The sequence below is a fragment of the Agelaius tricolor genome, unplaced genomic scaffold, assembly GCF_023055355.1.
Source record: "Agelaius tricolor isolate 1412-34295 unplaced genomic scaffold, bAgeTri1.0.p SCAF_5, whole genome shotgun sequence".
NCBI classification, from domain to species: domain Eukaryota; kingdom Metazoa; phylum Chordata; class Aves; order Passeriformes; family Icteridae; genus Agelaius; species Agelaius tricolor.
Genome location: NW_027269265.1, coordinates 18565915 through 18580923, shown reverse-complemented (window position 1 = coordinate 18580923; position 15009 = coordinate 18565915). Strand labels below are relative to the sequence as shown.

General features: G+C 34.3%; 1 long non-coding RNA gene across 2 annotated transcripts in view; it reads right to left on the bottom strand.

Moving 5' to 3' along the window:
• LOC139589860 (uncharacterized) overlaps positions 1 to 13361 on the bottom strand; it is a 78625-nt gene extending 65264 nt beyond the window's left edge. The window contains exons 1-2 of one of the 2 annotated variants that reach the window (XR_011679149.1): positions 13310 to 13355; positions 13148 to 13218 (exon numbers count right to left, since the gene is read on the bottom strand). This is a non-coding gene — a long non-coding RNA (uncharacterized lncRNA). Of the gene's footprint in view, positions 1 to 13147 lie in introns of both variants that reach the window. The other variant, XR_011679148.1, reaches the window with a different exon arrangement.
• Between the last annotated feature and the right edge of the window lie 1648 nt (positions 13362 to 15009).

The following is a 15009-nucleotide window of genomic DNA, read 5'->3' as shown; positions in this document are numbered from 1 at the left end:
TTTTTCTAATATATAAAGCAATTTTTGTTTTATCTGTGTAAATTCTTAAGAAGAGACATCATCATATTTAGGAGACAGATTAAGGCCATGATCAGATTTGAATTCATCATGTATCTCATGATACTCCAGGGATTCCTAGAGTAGAAGCTGATGGGACTAAGTCTACACTCCCATCCTGATAAAATGAATATTCATGATCATGAAAAATTTCATACTGACAATAGGGTTAAATTCTGTTAATATTCAGAACAGTTGGGCATGAGGTACAGCTGTTAAAGATTTCTCTTATATGCCCATGTATTTTTAGCACCATGACTAACTATATAGAAAAGGAATATTTTATATAAACAAAAAGAAACAATCCTCAGGTGGTATAATTTGGCATCATTTTGTCACTTTCTTGGTATATAACCCAGTTTTCATGCTCCTGGATCAATTTCCAGCACCTAACTTAAACATGAAAAGGAGAATTTGGTAGGAAAGATCACTAAGCAGCCTAACAATGGAGAGAAAATAGGATCCTGCAGGACCTTTCAGTTTGCATGCGACACTTTCTCTTTATACTATAATCCTTAGAAGGAAGCCTAAACTTAGTGAAGCTGTAAAGACACATTGTGAGTATGACCAAATTTAACTCTTCTCAAGATGAGTTGTTCCAATGACTCATGATATATATATATATTTAAAGATATATGTATCTCAAATAAATAGTTAAAAGCCTAGTTCACCTCTAGTTACTAAAAATAACAGTAAATTGTTTAATATTTTTAGCAACTCTATTTGTTTGTTTCAGTCTTTTAAAAAAGCAAAACATGTTTCTTGGGGTTTGGGATTGGAACTAGTTAGATGTGTATTCAACCTGCCTTGACACTACATCTTGGAACCAGCATAATTGCTGCTGATTGAGTACATCCTACTGAAACAAAAAAAAATTATGTTAAGCTACAAAGATTTGTATTATGAACAAGACTGAGAAAGCTGAATGTATATTCACTGGATGCGAAGGAACATCAAAGCTATCCATGCAACAGTTATAAAGTTATAACAGAGATTAAATCAAATACAAGCCCAACCCTAAAATTTAAAGATGAATAAACAGATATTAAAGAGATTGTTCTCTCAAAAATTAAGGAATTAGAGAACAAAGAAACTTTAGAAATTTCATTTCTCAAAGGCAAATAAACCTGAAATATTTAAAGCAAGGAACTATCACAACTATGAGCTCTATCAATCAGAAAATGGAAGCTGGAACAAAAACTATTAGTCAAAGTGAAAAGCTAGAGATAAGGTTTCAAGGTGAAGGAAAATCACCACAAGCAGGGGCAGGAGGTAAAACAGAAGGCTAGGTCTTACCAGCATATATTTTTATCCAGTCTCCTAAATAAGATGACAGGATTTTTTGTATTTATGTGTTTGTTCAAATACTTGGATTTGCTGTTGTGGTTATTACATTTAATTGAGAGTTTACTTCCATCATGCCCCAGTGCAATCAGTAGAGGTGGCATCTATGTTAAACCAGAGAAAAACAAAACAATTTTCAGCTTCTCTCCTCTTCCCTCTCCCTTGTTTGTTAATTTGAGCATCTTGACAACCAATACCACAATCTGTAAACAAGTTTTATTACAAACCAGCAAAGAGTTTAAAAGTATGCTTCTCTCTAACCATGCAAGCTCTTTTATGTCTTTAATGATTTTTTCCGGTTTGATTTTAGCCTTAATTATTTACACTGTAAATACCTAATCATTGATCAGATTACTTAAATGAATTGCAGCCTTCCACATGGCAGAACAATCAGTTCATTTGGGGCACTCCTTCATCATATTTAATCTTTTACTTAAGTCTTATAGTATTGTTTTTGGAGCCCAATGGATATGTAATTCTTTTTAAATAGGCATGTAACAAGTAATAGCCAGAGAAAGCCATAGAATATATTATTGGTATGGGCTTTTGGATGAACAATATTGGTTTGCAATTGTAAGATTTGCACTCATTTTCATGAACAAAGTGTCAGTTTTCAGAATACTGTAAAATAATATACAATAAGGTATACGGAGTAACAGCACAGCAACTCTATTTATTCATTAAAATATTCATGAGAGATTTTTGTGCTATCAGAAAAGTTCTAACAAGAAATGAAAAGCAACATTTAGGATTAAAATTATAAGGGTAGCCAGTTAATGCACATCTAAAATAACAATTGATATCTTTAAAAAATATTTTACCATGCATATTAGCTAGGATAAAATACAGCATTCACTTTTTTCACTGTAGCATTATACTTACATTATTAGTGTATTCTTGTTCTAAATTTATTTGCGGGATTTTTTTTTTAGTGTAAATAGCAAATTTTGTATAACTATGGGAGAGGGCTTTAACTTATGCTTATATGAATATTTATACAGACATTCTGAACCAATTTCTTCAGGTTTACTTAATATAATATAGGACAGGAAAGGATATTTTCAGTCAAGTCCTGCTCTTTTCTCTCACTGCAGTATGTTCTGCAATTCCTTTTATGTGTGTGTGTATATATATATATATATATATATACATATGTACCAGCTCCAGTTTTAAAAGTAGTTAGGTTTTTAATCTCTTTTGATTATGAACTCCCATTTGGACAGGAGTCTTCAGTTAGATCTTTAGTATATTGCCCAGTCTCTACTTTTGCACTCTAGACAGTGTTTAGACGGTGTACGTTTTTGTGATCTAAAGGGATTAATCCCATTAAAGTTATCTATAATGCCATATCTATCCATAGCTACACTGGCTACATTAGAGTCAAGAAGATCCAGTTAACACAGTCAGAGGAGTTTAAGGAATTACTCCTTTGTTGAAAGCAGGCATATAATGAAGGATGAATCAAACTTTAAATGTGGTTACTCACACGTGCACTCCCTCATTTCAGCAGTTAAATCCCACCGTCTTTGTCTAACATGCTTCTGAGCAAAGTATCTGCTTGGTATAATTGCTTCCCTTTGCAGACCCAAAGTAAGTTAAGATGAATTCTAAATACTTTTAATTGATCTCTACTTGCACCCTGTCACTCTCACACTTTTTCTATTTTTATTCCTAGAAACCTGATCATTTGAAAAATGAACAGTGTAATAGGAAATATTTCTGCTGTACAGGCAGGCAGCAGCAACACAAGGTTGGCAGCAAAAGCTTTTTTTCATTTTCCCAACATTATTTGGATATTCACAAATTCAAGCTCTTTAGTATATTGAAATATTCAATTCAGCTGACAGCTGCACAAGTGCTACTTTAAATTGCCATATCTTCTGGGGTAGGTACATCAAATATATTGTAATGGAAATCTTCCATCCACTCTCAGTTAACAAGCCTGTGGGGATAATTTTCAGGACAGAAAAAGGTAAAAATATCCATTTATAAGAATAACTGAGGCATGAGGGCAATAATACAGTAATTTAAGTATTCTAGAAATAGTATGTTCCTGCCCAGAATTTTCCACTCAACATCAAGGAGCAAGAGCTGATGGCTTGTAGGTATACAGATTCAGATTCTGATATGGTAACATAGAAATCTGTGAGAGTTTTCTTGAGAATCAGAAGCAATTGTGTATTTTCCACAATATTCTGATATTAACCTGAAGCTCTTTGTGGAATTTTGACTCACAAGAGACTTGCTTGTGAAGAAGAACTAATAAAAATTTTGATGGTTCTCTCCATTCCTCAGCTAGGGCACAGAAACCCTTATGTTTCTCCAAGGCTTCTGCAGCATAAAGGTTTTAGAATTTCTTTGAATCCCATCAGTACCTCAATATTCATTTTTGCAAATATCAAGTTTACGTCCAAACTGGTGTAAATACATCTAGCTTGGTCTTTAATATTTGTTTAAATATTTATTGCATTTCTATTTTTGCCTGTAATTCCAAGAGACCCTTCTTTACTTTTCAGTAAGCTTATAAAAACATTTATTCTTTTTTCCTTATATATAATATCTCAACCATCACAGGTTACTCCAAAGCCTAAAGCAAATGTTGGTGGGAACACTGCTCTTGAAAGTTATCCTTTAAGTTCATCAAACTAGATACTCTTATTACTTATTTAAGAGACATTTTGAAAACATTGACTGACACTGAAAAGTATTTTACTAAGTAAAGAATGCATTGAAATTTTCGTAACTAATGATAGTTTGTTTAATGCGTGTTTTTAACATTTTAATATGAGTTGGAAATACTCATTCAGTTGCAGATTAATAGTGGGGTGCATTTAATATTTTATACTTCCCTCATATTAGTAGAGGCTAAGAACACAGAGACTTGCTTTAGGCTAGTTTGTTTAACCAGTGACAAATCTGTTATAATAAAATATGGATGTCCTCTGGAATTTTTAAAAAGAAGAGATGGTTTCTCCTAGATGCACACTAGGTAATTACAAGAGAAAATGAAAAATAAAGTGGTTTCTTCAAAGATGCACTGCTAACTTCATATATTTAAAACTCCCATTTCCATGCTCCTTGACTTCTGCTATTATGAGAAAGTCAATAATATCTGGATTTACGTTTGTCACTCATGAAGAAACATTTTTTTGGCAAAGTCTTCATTTATGTTTTGGCCAATAACAAATGTTCAAGTCTTATCTAACATTGGCATGTCTGTATTTGTAATGGTTTGTAATGGTCCAACATTAATGCAAATGAGTTGACATTTCTAGAGGCAATTGTCATCTCAGAAAACTCCAATTAAAAAAGTGCTTAGGGGTGTAAGTCACTGAAAGGTTTGTCTTCCCTTTAAATGCTTACTTTAAATTAAATCTACAATGCTTTAAAAAAACCCAAACAAACATTTTCAAATTCTTGAGGGATGCAGGCCTGAAGGGATGCAGGATGACCCACTGAAGAAGTCTATTTTAATAGTAACTAGTTGAAGATATCTTTTTTTTAATCTGTGGGGTTCCAAATTACAACATTGGAGATGAAAAATATTTTTGTCCTAATCATGATCCTAATCATTGTCCCACATGAAATTCAAATTCTTCCTGGGTTTCAGTAATACATTCTAAAAATACTCCATTTAATTGATATTAAAAATTCCTTCCTTTTGATGACAATGGGTTAATTTTACCACGTATTTCTCAATAACAAATTTAAAAGGCTCAAAAGGACCTCTAGACTCAGAAATAATCAATTTTTGCTGCTACTGAAATGTGAAGGTTTGGTTTTGGGTTTGGTTTGAGTTCAAACAAAATTTTTTGTAAATTACAGAATTTATTAAGAGATAGGAATTGTATTTCTCGGTGACCTCAAACAAACATATCAGACTTTCCAGTTTTCTAGTTGTTTGGCTTGGAAGTCAGCACTAATATATTATGTAGTCAAGCTGAAATTCACAGCATCCACTACTTTCATTCTTTGTAACAGAAGGATGAAGACATTGTACATAAGTATCCTTTATATTGCATATCTAGAGCTGCCATTATTAATTTTCTGGTGTATTAAGACCTATCCTGTGAGCAACGTAAATTGAAAATCAGTATTATATTTAAATGCTGTCCTTACTGAAAGTCATAGGGGCATCAAAGGTAGGAATGGCACCGAGGTACCCAGCTAAAGTATATTTTGGTGGGAATTAGTCAGAATTAGCCACTTGAATATTTTTGATGGTCTCATTCTAAGTTCATACACATGTGCTGATTTTGAAGGACTTCTTATACCCTAGTAATGTGGCTACATGAATGAACATGCTGAACAACTGTGTTACAGATGGCACACAGAGCTCCGGAACAAAACCACAACCCCTTCCATGTATAGATACAGGACTTAATACTTCCTTCTTTTCTTGGACTGAAATCTAACTTTTTGCACCACTCTTTCCCCATGTAATTTCTGAGATTGGTAGAAGGTTATTGTGAGGTCTTTTGTCTTGGTGTACAGCCCAGCTGTCAGGTCTGAGATAAGTTTAGCATCAGAGTGGGCAATACACATCACCTGGAGGTCAGAATCGTGCTCCATGCAGAGCCTGGCTGCCCCTGCTCTGCCTGTCCCAGCTGCAGAGAGGCTGCACTGCCCCACTGCAGAGCAGTGCTCAGCACACTGACCCACTGAAGGGGCTCAGCAGGGCTAAGGGACCTGCCTTTCCACCCCAGCACTCTGCAAATCCACTGCACAGATGAATTGCAACAAATGTCCTTTGCATCCAGAAAAATAAACTACAGCTAAGGTCTCCTGGCTGATTTTGAAAACCAGACCACATATCTAGATTTACTCCACTAACCTGATTGCCATTTAATGATCTTTCAAAAGCAAAGGAACCATCCTTCTCTTCAGTTTACTTTTCATTTTGTCTGCATTACAGTGATGTAGTAAAGTCCTCTGAGATCAGATGAAGGGACTTCCTGCATAAATGTATTTTAAATTGTATAAATTTTCAGATGGCATCCAGCTTTGTGTTGGCAGCCCACACCAGACAAGGGTTACTGCAGGACACCATTTTCAGCAGTTTCCTTTCATTCAAAGATGTTATACTATGGAAACTGCTCTTCTACTTCTCTTTCACCATATTGTCTGGCAGCATCTGTAACTTCAACACTATTCCCTTATGTTAAAAAAAGGAAAGAAAAAAAGCCCCAAACCCTATGCTGACTCCAGTTTTGCTAATGCACATAAAATAAAATAACTTTCTGTCAAAGCATGAGAAGTCTTTTTTCTTCCTCTTTTCTATTCTCCAAGTAGCTCGTCCAAAAAATATTATTTTTAGACAGACAGATTTTTAGATGAGTGCACTTTGCATTCATTTAACACACAAAATAATGGAGGGATTTGCTACAAGCTGAGAGAATATTAAAAGCTTTTAGCATATCCTTGTAAGAAGCTTCAAACCCATTGGGTATACTATGATGATCACTGTTCGCTCAGCAGTCACTGTCTTTAACTCATGAATAAAGTAATGCCCTGAAATACTCTCAAGAGCCTCATTGCATTTCTGGCCATGAAGTCTACAGTACTTATCCCAATGCCTCCCATGTCTCATCTTTTAAGGATCTTAATAAATGTCTTAAAAATCCTGGATGAACTTCCAAAGAAAGGAACGGAAAAAGGGAAGCAACAAAATAACAATAGTAACAATAGTGTAATGTGATAATCATGCATTTCTTGGTATGTGAAATGTTTGCATTAACAGAGCCAGGTGTTGGAGACATGAGATATGAAAGTCAAGTGTGCTTGGCTTGAGGTATCAGTGACTAGGGAAGAAACAGAGCTGATTGCCATTCATCCAACACTGAATTGACTGCCACAGTGAAATATTTGGCTCAGACCCTATCATAAATGTTTACTGAAAAAACAAACTAACCCTATTTTCCAGAATATCTTAGAAGTAGTTTCCACATAGCTGACCTAAGACCAAATCCAATACCATTAAGTGCTTAAAAGTTAACTTGCATTGTAAATTTCTTAAATCCTGTGATGACATCCACAGCCTAAAGTTAGTTTATAAAAAATGAGGCTAATTTGCTCTAAAGCATACAATGTATGAATTCAGAACTTATTTGCCCTAACTTTTATCTTTACTAATGAAATCACACAGGTACCTACAAAGGGCAATTTATTCTCCCATAGGATCTGAATCCCATTATATATATATATATTTATATTTATATATATATTTATATATATATATATATGCTTAAAGGATTTCAAGTCTACTGGCTGGTATTCTGAGTTGGGATTTATCTATAAACCCCAAAACAAAGCAGAAGACACCACAGTAGAAATTTAATTAATTAATTAATTTAAATTAAATTAAAGCAAATTAAGTCCTGCCATCCTTAAGGATGAAAAAACTACTCTGTGCATGAGGAAAAAGTATTATATTATGACAGCACTTATTAGCAGCTGATAGAAGCAGTGTTAAGTTTTTGTGGATGAGACAGCAAGAAGATATTCAGATCTTGTCCCATGGAAATAGAAGAATTGTGACATTTAATAATGAAAACTATTTTTTAGACTAGTTTTTGTCTTTCTCTGTAGAGAAATTGTAAAACCATATTGATTTTTAAAAATAAAAGTATGAAAAAAATAAAAAAAAAATAAACATTGCACATCAATGTTTTAATGAAAACCTAAGTTTTTCCTCAAAAAGGTAAAAAAAGGAAAAGCAAATTCTAGTAGCTCCACCCACCCATCTTTCATTTGTAAGCAGATTTGGCAGAGTCATTAATCCATCATTAATGGTATGTTCAGAGGTCATATTATTAAAAAGAGAGCCAAGAAAATAGAATGAGAACAGTAAATGCCTAATTTTACTGTGCCAAAATTTGAAGTCTCACAGCATTCTACTGGGAAAAGGTTGGTCTCAGAGTTCCACCAGTCTTTAATGCTTTAATATTCTTTAATGAAGTAAGGATCATTTCAAACTGTATTTGAGGTGACAGTGCTTTAGAATATGCTGGAAAATTCTACTGCATTTAACAAAGTGATTGTAAATTCTTCATGCAATCCAACACTGTTTTCAGGACAAGCTGAGCTTTTATCATTACCAGGTGGCAGGATGATCTATTTCCTTAAATGAAAACGTTTCATGTGGGTAAACATTTTATTAATATATACACTATTTGACCACTATAGTATTTAATTTTTTAAAGTATCTTCTTCTGGTTTTTATATGTTTCCCCAGTCTGCTTAAGAATGGCAACTAAACAAAAATGTATTTAATAGCCCACGTTTTTTTTTTCTTTCTCATCCTATTGAGATGAATCATCTTATCATCTGAATATTAGGAGGTCCTACACATTTACACCAAATAAGGACCAATGTGATTGTTATCTTGGGCAGTAGCAAAAATTTTTCTTCAAAAGGATGAATTCAAACAAATACTTCACTCTGAGATCGTTATATAAATAAGTGACTTTTAGATTAAATTCTCTGCCTCAGTTATCATAATAGCCAGTCCATATTTATAGTCATTGCAGCAAAAATTGTTCAATTTATACTTCTGCACATTCATGGACATTTACACTTCAGGAAGTTTTTAGAAAATCAAATCACACTAATAAGTAAGGCACAGTTCCTTGGTTTAGCGAGTTATGGCCTAGTTTCTCCATAAAATGATTATAATGACCCAATTCTCTCTAAAAGAAAAAATCACAATCACTTCTTCCTTCATGTAGATTTTTCTCTAAGGATTACTGCACTTGTCTTTCATATAAAACACATGTTTCTTGTAATCAAATAATATGATGACAATTACTAAAAATATATCTCCTGCTTATAATTTAATATAACAAGAACATATCAGACTGTATGCTGTAAAGATTGTAAAGCAGTTCTATAACCATCACTATATGTAAATATCTTCACCTTGCTAATGAGAGTTTTACAATTAAAAGCTCCTATAATATATTTTGTCATTATTTTTGACACAATAGGAAGAGAAGTACAATCAACATAAAACTACGTATTATAATGGGAAATTTACTTTCAAAGCTCATTAAGTTTTGTTTTGAAAATATATGCTAGTTACTATATTTCAGTTACATTTTAAAGACACTACTTGAAAACATAAATCAGACTTTTATCTATATTTGTCTAGAACTTAGTAATGTTATAAAGTGCTCTGAAGAGAACTGTGATTGAATGAGTTTGGAGAAGGATCAGTTCACTTCAGCGAGCATAAATCCGTGAAATATCATCAGTTGGCTCATTTTGTCATGTTGAGTGCTTTTACTCAACTTAATAGCACTTTATGCTATTGTTTACAGCCTGATGTTACTCTGCTTTTAGGCCATATGACACCACTTTCAGACATTTCTATTCATCAAGCCTACAAGAGGATATATGTCTAAACCAGTAAAGATGCCAATGGTAAGACACTAGGCAAATGTTTTCCTATATAGAGGAACTGCAGAAGAAAGAACAGGCATACTTATATTTATTCAGTTCATCCTTCAGGAATATTTTCAGTGAGAAAAAAATATCCAGTTAATCTTTAGATAGGAGGCACACACACCACCAACTGATACTGTTGTTTCTTTTTGACACAAAGTCATACACATTTTCTTGGCCATTAGTACTGAAACCACTGCATTTTAAAATGCTTTGTCTCTGTTTACATATTGTTTGTGTAGCTGTGCACACCTAAGTGACCTCTCAGCAGGCCATCTGAGCCTGGGCAGGTGAAAGCATTGAGGAAATGGCCAGTGGGAGGGAGGTACAGCTTGTTACGTGTGACTGCTCCAGAAACCACACCTCCACAGATGGCATGCAAAGGAAACAATTTTGTACGACCTCTGAGGCAGAGAAAACAATCTCAGTCCTGTTATTGAATAAAATAATTTAAAAAAAATATTCAAAGGCTTGGTTTAGCAATTTGACTGACAGAAAAACTAATCCAAATGTTTTGGTTTTTGGACACTGAAGAGATACACCCACATATGAGAAAGGCATAAAGATACAGTGCTAAGATAATAAAGAGTTTCTAATAGCTTCTGGCATATCTAACAATGTTTGCTCATGCCTTTACTTCACTAATGCATCAATTCACAGCACTTTGAATACTTTCTGTTACTACTCTCCATCTCATGAAGATGAGAGTAGAATTGAAAAAGGTTTAAGCAGAACAGTAGTGACAGTAAAAAAAAATGTTCACTATAAAAAAGTAAAGATTCCATTTCTAAAATTAAATAATGGAAAGAAAAATTGTGTAGGTCTTCAAAATCATGAATGACACAATAGATGGTCATCAACTCTTTGTACTCTCTTGCAAATTTGGAGCAATGGAGCATTGGATGAAGCTGATGGAAGGCAATTTCCAATAGAAATTATTCTTGATATAACAGGTCATTGAGCTATCCAGCTCCTTTCCAAAAAAATGTGTTGGGAACTAAAGGTCTGTTTTGGTAACCATGGCAAGCACATCTCCTTTGTTAAAGGGTTTTGAGCACAATAGCCATCCTAGAGGTCAGAGAGCCCCAAACTGAAATTATCTGGAGTCTGGGAAATATTAAATGGATGGAGCATCTCTGAGTGCTGGGTTTGTACTCTTCTCTAGCCATTTACTTTAGTTGTTTTTCAGGATAAATAAACAGGATCCTTTTTTGTGGTGTCTTTGGAATAGTTTTTCTGATTGTTTGTTTTGTCTGATACAGGGCATCTGGACTATTCTTCCAGTTTTTATGTTTTCATTCTGTTTTTTTAATGAAAAAGAAGAGGGTGAAACCCATTATTATTTGAGTTTTTCTGTCTTCCTCTAACAGGTATGTAATTTAGAGCTAGTCCAATTCCCAGTTACCAAGGACTCATTTTAGAGACCTCTCAAAAAGTTTTCAAAGGAAAAATAAAATACTACATCTTAAAACAAATCTCTCAAAAAACATTCTGGTCATTTTACAGGAGCCGGACTTTCTCAGTCTTTTTTAAAGAGGAATACAATTGGTTTAAGCAACATTCTGGATTTTTGGTAAAAGGGTAATTCATACTTTAGAGTATGAGTGAGGTAGAGGATTTCTATCTACTGCTTTAAAATTAGTTTTCCAAAATAGATCACTCCAGGCATATCCAAGAATAAAAGTTCATTTTCCTAATGAAACACAATTAAGGGATATTTTTTACAAGATTGTGGCTTGGGACATAGGAAGATCAGGGATTCTGTGTAATGTGGATGAATTAGAAGCAGCTTTTTAGAGAGAGAACAAATTTGAAAGTTAAGAAAGGTTTTATAAGGAGATACATCAGAGGATAGAGAACAGTATTTTGTGGATAGAGTTCAAATTCTAAGAGATTAAAATCCTGTGTAGGATATCTGTCTTTCACAGTTACTCTGGCAATTATTACAGTCCTTGACATGATGAAATTAAGACAGAAGGGAAAGGCAATGAGCCTGGCTCAAAGTCCAGTAGTCTGTGAGTCTCATTTCAAGTATGAAAATATTTAGAGCATTTCAAAAATTGTTTAAGATTCCAACTACTGGAATAAATGTTCAGTAAGATTTCAGTTTCTATCGAGTAATTATGGCTGGTTCAGAATATGTTGCAAGTTTGGTTCTATGAATTGCTTATCTAGAGGATTTTTTACTTTAATGTGTTTTTAAAAATTCAGAAAATCTTTTTAACATGCACACTATCAAAGCTAATGAATTTTAATAGTAACTGTTTAACAGCAAAAAATGTGATTTAATCAATAAAACAAGATTTCTTTGTTAGATGAAATCTAGACAGCATCTTAAAAATGGGGTTTAGAACTCATAAAGGTTTCAAAAATATTTCTGATTTTAAGAGCCTCCATGGATTATAAGAAATGCAGTTTTCGCTATTATCAGCCTATTTCAGAAGGTCTGGGGGTAGGCTTAGTTGCACTAATTTCTCTGGGATTGTTCACCACTTCTTCACAGCTGGACCCCAAATTTCTGTGTTGCTTCTGATAAAAAAAACCCCAATGCTTATGAAATTCTGTGCATGTTACAGAAGCACTGAGTTGGCCACAGGACAGGCTTTGCTAATCAGAGTGTCCCTGTTCTCACTTTTATGCTCCTTACATCAGAGTTATTGCAATTACTCCAACATGCACTCTTTAAGAAAAGTGAGTACTTATGATTCTACAGCTCCCTGCCTTTACAATTTTTCTTTTTTCATCAGTGTGCTGTAGCAGACAAAAAGAGCCCTTTGTTAAATTGTGGAAATAAACTCCAGCCAGTACACTGACAGGTGGTGGGACAGCCTCACTAGACAAGAGAGGCTGTGATGATTAGAGTGGGGTCTGGAATCTCTGAATCCCCTATAACAGCTGAGCTGCATGATCTGCATATGAAATGTAGCTTTTCTGTCTCACTGGAATCTCCTTCCATCCTGTACTCGGAGAAAGAAGGAACTGATTATCTGAGGTAACATTAAAAATTACAGTCTGATTTCATATATTTACCTTATTTCACCCAATTTTTTCCTGATGTTTTATAGCCTTTACTCTTCGCCCTGGTAACAGCTTTTCAAAGCTTGTTTGAATATTTAAAGAAAGAAGTGTCTTTTGAATAATGAAATCAAATCTTCTAATTCTTCGTCTCCCAAGACTACAGATTATTTTACTACAGTTTGGGGTTTTTTTCTCCCCCAGATGGTAGGAATTTGAAGCCTGACAGAAGAAATGAGGACTTAACCTTTCTTTTTAATCTCCCTATAAGTACAAAAAATGTCCTTACCTCTGTCTCTGGAAACACTTTCTTCTGTTTTTCTTTGGAGATGAAGAGTTACCAAAAAGTCAGTTTTACTCCTGAAATATGAAAATATTACCAAAGGATTTTTATGAAGGCGAAAGTATAAAAAAAAAAAAATACCGTGTCTTTTTTAAGATTTTGCCTTACATGCTACTAGCTGTTCTGAAGTAAAAACGTCAGCCATGAAAGAAACATCCTGTGGATTTCACACAGGGAGAGATGACTGAGGAACATTTTGTCACTTAATGTGCTAAATCATTTCTGCCTGTAAAGTTCTCTTTATTTTATTATTTTGAAATTGATAATATCCCTACAAGAAATGGTTTTTCATAATATGTGAATATCACAAATTTCAAATTTGCCAAAAAAAATCACCTGATAAACCTCCATTTACAAATAGTTACAGTAATGTGCATTGTCTTTCATTTTATCCACTCCATTCCCACGTTAGGTCTTTTTCCTGCTGCTGAGCAATTTTTTTCACCTTTTTCTTTTTAGACATCATCATCTAGTTCTAGTATTCGAGTTTAGATCAATCAACCAGAACTATCAGATTTTGCAAGGAGAAGCTGATTGCCTTGAGGATGGCAGGTGATATTTGTCAGTCTAATTGGAGCACAGCTGTGCAAGGAAGCTGAATCTGCCTATGAATCTGCTGAAGTCCTCTTTGTGTTAGGAGAGGAAGATTAAGGTTTAAACTAGACATTCACCTAGTAAACAGCTGTGCAACTTTATGGCATTGCAGTCTGCCACTAATTTGTTGTATTTCCTGTCTTCCAAGTGTTATCCCCCACAGAGCTTGTTGCAAGCAAATTTTCACAAGTGTCTTCAATTAAAATAAGCTGTGGTAGATTGTTCATTTGAATTGATGCTTTAAATGAACTTGCTGAGCTGACATCCAGCTGGAAAGAAGCAAGGAAGTTCTGGAGGAATTTTCAGCATTTCAACAGGGATGCAGAAGATGTCATCTCTAGCTTCTGGCTTTAAGTAGAAGCTTACTCCCAGCAGGGCCAGGGCTTTGTGCATGGCTTGTGAAGAAGACAACTGAAAACCTAGCATGGTAGTTAAAACACTCTTTTAGAAGTGACAGTAGTGAGTTAAAAATTGTCAGCCTAAGCAGAGAACTGAACTTGATTTTTCCCTCTCTAATAGTCTTCTGGGACTCATAGACAGCAGGGAAGCTGGATCACTTTTATATAGTAAAGATAATGCATAACTTGGCTTGTGATTCTTCACAGCACCTTGAGCTCAAAACACCTACAGGTAAGGTACCCCAGAAGCTAAATTCTAGGAGCTTAATATCTTTATTGTATTTGGTTTTTTTAATCCCTAATTTTTTATTCCTCTGAAGTTTCTGGATATTCCCAAAGATAAATGAAATGGAGAGAGAAAGATATCAGAAGAGAAAGGGCACAATCTTGCAAGCATATGTTATGTCTGCAAGACATATGCTATGTGGTAAACACATAACTTCATCTAAAGAAGCTACATCCTACTGGCTACAGACAGCATTTCCCAGTGCTAATGACTATTCACAACCCCCCTCTAACCACTACAGGCATTCTGCCTATGCCATAAAGGTGGAAGTTTTCTAAATATCAAACTATTAAAATTCCATTACCATCTCAATGACAATGATTTATTCACTGGTTTTCTGCAGGGCCTTCAGCCATTGAACCCAGATACTTCTCAGAGTAAAGCAGAAGTTTTCAATGTACTCATGCTCTCAGATAAAGCTTCATACATTTTTTCTTACATAACAGACATAAAATGAAATTAAGTGCATTACTCTAAGAAGTTTAATCTCTGCAGACCATGACATTTCTTAGATTTCTAAAAAAATTTCT